The sequence below is a fragment of the Lemur catta genome, chromosome 12 (genome assembly GCF_020740605.2).
Source record: "Lemur catta isolate mLemCat1 chromosome 12, mLemCat1.pri, whole genome shotgun sequence".
Taxonomy (NCBI): domain Eukaryota; kingdom Metazoa; phylum Chordata; class Mammalia; order Primates; family Lemuridae; genus Lemur; species Lemur catta.
Window position 1 is genome coordinate 58,152,025 of NC_059139.1, and position 6,974 is coordinate 58,158,998.

General features: G+C 33.9%; 1 protein-coding gene across 1 annotated transcript in view; it reads right to left on the minus strand.

Annotated features, from left to right (window-relative positions):
• The window catches only part of TMEM161B (transmembrane protein 161B), a 72,255-nt gene that overhangs the window by 24,162 nt on the left and 41,119 nt on the right, over positions 1 to 6,974 (minus strand). The gene's annotated exons all lie outside the window — the stretch shown is intronic.

Consider the following 6,974-nt stretch of genomic DNA (forward strand, 5'->3'; position numbering starts at 1 on the left):
ATTCTTATGACCTAGCAAGTAAAATTCTTTTTAAAATAATCTAATCCTGTCCTCCAATGTTAAAAAAATAAAAAGAAAATAAATAAAATTTGGATAATTTTTAACTAAAATATTTTTCCTATGTTCTTAGATATCCAGGTTCAATTACTTTAATTATAAAGAAAAAAAACCCTAAAATTCTCTCAGATATAAGCAAAATATCATCATGCATGTTTAAAACTTCATCCCCTAGTTAGCCAGCGCCAACTTAACTAACCTGTGAAGAGAAATAACAGCCAAAGATTTTTGAAGGCATAAAACATGAGCATTTAAAAAAACCAAAGAGAGCTACCCTTAAATTTTTAGCTTCAAAAGGAAAATCAGCACTTCGCAGCTAAAAGAGAAAAAAGTAGGACTCAGTTTAAACAAAAATAAAGCCTGGTTTGTGCCTATAATCTCAGTACTTTGGGAAGCCCAGGCAGGAGGACTGCTTGAGGCCAGGAGTTTCAGACCAGCCTGGGCAATATAGGGAGACCCCAACTCTACCAAAAAAAAAAATTAACTGGACATGGTGGTACACACCTGTAGCCTTAGCTGTTTGGGAGGCTGAGGCAGGAGGATAGCTTGAACCCAGGAATTTGAAATTACAGTGAGCTACGATCGTACCACTGCACTCCAGCCTGTAGTGACAGAGTGATACCCTGTCTCAAAAAAAAAGATAAATTCTTATTACCTGAGTTCTCTATTTAACTCAAGGTTTCTATCCTGAAATCTGAGTAATTTGGCAGCATTAATGTCACAAAAAGTCTCCAAAAGTTTATAAAAGGAAGAAACCTTGACATAACACACCATATGCAAGTTTTCAATATAAAACAAGTACATTGGCTCAGATTCACTAATTTTGAGTCTTTGTTCCCCTTTCACTAGACTTTCTATTATATTTTATGCAGTTTACTTCAAGGTTTAGTGTTCCATTTTCCTTATTAGTGTAAAGCAGAACATTTTTGTAAACTAAAAGAATATAGTAATTTGGAATCTTTTAAGGAATTTAGAAATGGTGACTAAATTATGCTAGTTTCCTATAGTTGCCTACTTTGGACAGCAAACAATGCAGCATTTAATTTGTAGAGCTTTAATTTACAAATCTATATCTAGAACTGAATATTAAGCCAGAAAACCTTAGAATTTATTTTAATTTAAACCATTCACAACTTTTAGCTTTGTGTAAAATATGTATGTCTGGCAACCAAGGCAAATTAAAATTTTAGAACATAGCCGTAAAAACATATATAATAGGGTTTTGTACCTTAAACCATTCATATCATAAAACATGAGCACTGTGGAAATGTGACTAATGATCAAGCCCTTTATCCAAATGTAACAGGACTACGGAGAAACTTTACCATTCTTTGCAGAATAGCTTTCTTCTTGCTCAAATTTATGTAACTGACTCAATATTACTCTGTGCTAGAGCTTATTCCTAAGTTTCTTTGAAAAAAAAATCTATACGTTGTAGAGGATTTTAATTTTTAAAAGTTATTTCCACCAAAGGTCTCTATCTTTTTTGCAAGCACCATTTTTACCTTTTCACTTCTCATTTATTCATAAATTAAAATGATATGCTTCATACTCATAAAATCAGTAGACATTTCTGCAGTGACTAAGACTTCATGGACCATCATAGAGGAAAGACAATTACAAGAAGTGTTCTGTCCTCACTACAAGGCTTTCTTCACCCTTTGTGTTCCCCATACCATGTAACTTGACATAAATGGAAGTGGAACACAACTTGGTCAAAGGAGGTGGTGAGAATTACAAATAGGAAAGAAGAGTAGAGCTGAGAATCAGTTTAGGTTTAGGAGTGAGATTGGAAGCAGGTGTGATAGCTGAGATGCCTGAACAACTAGTTGAAGCAGAAAGCATAGCTGATGACAAGAGATGACTCAGTTTTAGGTTTCAGGGTTCAAGATTTTAGTGTCATACATTTTATAAAGCAGTTCTTGTGCTTTTAGAACTCTCAAGATTCTGCAGAAACTATAATTGCTGTCCTACATAAGTATGTCAAATATAACTGATGGGTGAAGAAAACAAAATGACAATGGAAAAAACCAATTTTCTTTCTCACTTTTTAGTGAATTCATTATTTAAGTTATATGTATCTAATTTAAGGACCATTTTAATAAAGAACATTTCATCAGGGAGAATATCTGAATTAAATGAGGTATGCATAACTCTAGAATTAAACAAAGCTATTGTCCTACATAATCAAGGAGAAATGTGTTTGACTAGTAAGTAAACACATACAACAAGAAAATGAAGAGAAACCAGAAAGAGGTCACGTCTACTAAGACTCCGTTCCTAGAGCATAAAAGGAAAAACAGATAAATTATAACTAAGATAAAAGACAGGTATAAACAGATTCCTCCTTGGTGTTAATCTGGATATCTAGAATTTAATTCTGGTCTCCTACATGCTGTTAAAAGGAGTACATCATATTCTCACATGCTACAGGTTTGAACAACAACAAAAAAAAACCCACACACCCAAGTCTACTTCCTTCTTTCTCCCTACCCCCTTTATGGAGGGTCAAGTTGGCAGAAAACAGCCTGGATAGTAAGCTCTTCAGCACTTTCTATCCTCTCTGGGATGGAGAGACAGCCAGCTACAAGAATCCCACAGGGATGCTATTCTTTGGTGCCTTTCAGTACTTAAAACTAAGCAGGGCCAGTTCAGTATATGAGATCTTTGCTCTCATATTATTAGACATTACTGAATAAAGATAAAATTTATTCACATAAACAAAATATGAGCATCTATTAATAAGTATATTTTTCTATAATAATTTTGCTGGCAGGTAGGCATTAAGAACTGAATCAAATTAAAACTGCTTATCAAAAATAGGCATTCACATATATGTATAAACCACGAAGTGAAGTGTAGTATATATGTATATACCACATATATGTATAAACCACAAACAATGTTTTGGAGAACATGAGAACTCATTAAAGTATGAAAAAGTATCATTACATGTAGTCAGCTTGTGCTAATTATCAAATTAAAATATTTTTAGTGTATTTTATATGTCTCCATGTCTAGGGATACGACTTTACTCTGATTGAATGGTATTTTCACGTATTTAATACTACAGAATTAAATAGTAATATTTTAAATGCTTGAACTTAAATCTGTTCTTAGAATTAGTGCAGCACTGGATATCTGGGGATGTTTTTCAACTGATAACACATGATCAGTATTTCTACCCAGAACACTACTATATACTTTTGAAAATGTTGACTCTTAAGGCTTTGTTCTCACCCGTGTGGTCTAAATTACATGTAAATCAATCCAAAAGAGTCAACAGAGAGATATAGCACAGTGGTGATGAAATGTCAAATCATATCATATATTTAAAATGATATTAATGATATTCACTTATGGCTCTAAAAGATGGTTCTGCAATCTTTGGCTAAATACAAAAGATGTGAGACATACATCTCCTCTGCTCACTCCTAACTAAATAAACCACATAAAAAGGAAAGTAAAAATCTTCAAGAACAAAGAATAAGAAAAGAGACAACTGCAGAAAAAAGTCAACACAATTTTGGAAGACAGCTTAAGTGGATGGAAAAGCAGTAACTAATTTAGGTTTCAGCTTTCTCTGTTATGCTGGGTCTGAAAGGGGAGGAACCCAATAAGAAGAAAGCAAATTCATTTACCAGAAGCCCTAGAAAAGTCAAGAATTGGACACACCAGGTACCTCCAAACGCAAGGTTGCATAATGAATGAAAATAGGAAGATTGGTTGAAAGTCCGTATAAGCAATAATTAAGACTTCCCACATTTTTTGTCTTGCCTAATCATATAGATTAGGTGCTGGCCTTTCACCAACTCTGACAAAAGCCTATAACGATTACTATCTAAAGATGTTAAACCAAAGAAGAATGGCTTGGGAGTATTATGCAAAAGTTAGGGTGACAGTGAAGAATAAAAAACAGTAGGGGAATAAATAAATGTTAATACACTGATTGTTGAGACTCTAAGCCCTCTTCTTGGATCAATTCCTGTAACACTGGTTGTCACTTCCTGCACAGTTGGGAGAATGAACAATTCCTCTCTGCAGAAATTGAGAGCCCCCAAACCTACAGGAACTTATATTTATAGGTGCCCCCAAAATACTGTCAGGTCCCTACTCAATTATCCACAAAAAAGGCCCACAATCAACAAGCTAAGCTCCAGCCACTTTCAAAAAACGGCCAATTTTTAAGGGCCTTCTTATATATAAACAGATACTCAAAGATCACAAGTCATTTAAGAATAATCTCTGACTGTGATTAAAACAAAAAGGGAGAAAAAACTCAGAAAATAAACAATGCAAGGCACAACTTAGAATATGCTTATTTATTTCTAACATCCTTAGAAATAAAAAGATATTACATATCCATGACACAAGAATGTTATGAAAATATAACATTTAAAATTGTCTTAAAAATTAAAACAAGTTGATATAAAAATTCAACATAAGGATTAAAAGACAAAATTAGGAAGAAAAAAATCAAGAAAATAGTATAAAATAAATGAAAAAAAGGAAATAAAAAAAATTAAAGGATCATTCAAGGAAACTGAATATCTCACTAACAAGTTCCTTAAAAAGATGATAGAAAATGCCAGATTCAGCAGTTGTCCCAGCTACTTGGGAGGCTGTGGTAGGAGGATCACTTGAGCCCAGGAGGTCAAGTCCAGCCTACACAATATAGTGAGATCCCCATCTCTTAAAAAAAGAAAAAAAGCAGCAAATTGAGCACATCACTTACTTTTGGTCTCTTTCTAAACCCCACCAAAATAACGGTAAAGGAATCTGTTTTTAGGCACATATATACAGTGAATAAAAAAAGAAAAAAGCAATAAAATTTTGGAAGCTAGAAAGCAGGCAGATAAATGATTGACTAAAAAGAATGAGGAAGCTGAATCAGAAAGCCAAGAAGCCATATGATTTTACTGCAGAACTCCCAGAAAGGACAGGGAATCGGTTAGATGACACATAACTCTCTATACTGGGGTGAAAGTACCAGTTACTGAATGTGTGTGTGTTGGGAGTAATAGTAAGTATTAATAATAAGTACTACTAAAAAAAAGTACTTTTAAAACAGTAATCAGTTTAATCCACCCCCATCTGAATTAGCTTTGGAGATGGTAAAAAAATATATAATCTCTGGCCTTGCCACATTATTCAACAACATGCCCTCACCATGTGCTCAGAGCTCCCATTCAGGTTTTCAGTGTCGCCCACTTAAATACGGATAGGCCAACATAGGTCACCAGAGCTATCTGAGAAAAGCCTTTAATATGAAAACCAGCAGCCAAACCAAACAAACAGAAGCAACATAGAGTAAAAAGATACCTTAGCAGAAAAAAACCTTTTAACAAAATCTATCATTAATATCTGAAGATAGACATAAGAAGATAATGTAATAATAAAACAAGCAGGATTCCATAAACGGGGGATAGCGGAACAGAAGACAAAACCTTCTTAAAATTAAAAATTACAGCAGAAATTCAAAACAATAAACTCAATAAAATGGTTGAGAAGGTTAAGAAATTCTCCCAGAAAACCAATATAAAAATATAAACATGAACATGTATGTGAGAGAAAGAAGATGATAGTCTTAAAAAACAGTCTAGGAGATCCAATATTTGAACAATAAGCATTCCAGAAAGAGAGAAAATGGGGAAGAAGAAATCACCAAAAAACTAATTCAAGAAAATTTTCTAAAACTCAAGAACATGAGTTTCCAGGTTGGTAAAGTCTCATCCTCAATAAGGCACATCATCATACAATTTCAACATACTAAGTAGCTAGCTAAAGAAAAGACAGTAAAGATTCCACAGGGAAAAAAATAGGACATTGATACTCAGAAATTGAAATGGCAGCTAGAATTTTTAGAGTAAGAATGGAACTTCAAAGACGATAAAATAATGCCTTCAAAATTTTCAAGGGAAGAAGTTCAAACTGGAATTCCATTCTCAGCCAAAGGACCAATTAATTTTTAGGGCAAAATTAAAATGTACTTCCCATGCAACCTTTTCTGAAGATGATACTGGAGGATATACTCCACCAAAATGAGAAAGTAAGCCAAGTAGGAGGCAGGCATGGAATATAAGAAAAAAGGAGCTCCAATTCAAGAGAGATGCAAAGAGAATGCCACTAAGATGATAATGACTGATGGCAAGGGCACAGCTGCATATCAGGTGGGAAGGTCAACCAATCCAGACTGAGGCTTATTTGAGGGCTCCAGAAGAACTCTCTCTCTGAAGATGAAATTGACACACTACATGACAGTTCTGAAGATACTGAGATTTAAAAATAATAATAAAAAAAAAATCTCCCAGTATGTAAAAGATAGGAGTTTCCAGATTTAAAGGGTAAATCTAGACCTGAACACAATTAATGATAAGACTTCAGAAACCAAAAGAATAAAGACAAAAACCTTCAGGAGGATGTATGTGGGGGATGGGGTGGAGGGGGTAGTAGGTATACAAGAAAAGCAAAAGGGCATCCAATTTCTCAAGAGCCTTCAAAATTGAGGAAAAATTATTCCTAGAATTCTTAGAATTTTTTACTGAATAAAACTATCAGTCAAGTATGGGGGGGGAAAATAAAGATAATTTCAGGCATGCAAGATTTCAAAAAACAATTTACCATCCTTTCTAAGGACACTATAGGAGAATGTCCTCTGCCAAAAGGAAAATAAACCAAGGAAAAGGAGATCATGGGATCCAGAAAAAGTTTAGAGGGAATTCTTAGGAAGATAACAAAGAAAGTGCCAGGATAACAGCTATGCAGGAACTTTAGAAAACTTAAGGCTGCAGGAGAATATTTCCATGAGAAAACAACAAAAATGATGTATGCTAGTAGTACTAGATTAGTAGTACTAAAGTTCTACTAATTTGTAGAAGAGTTTAGTTTCCACATAATAAAAAATTGTTCAAAGAAAG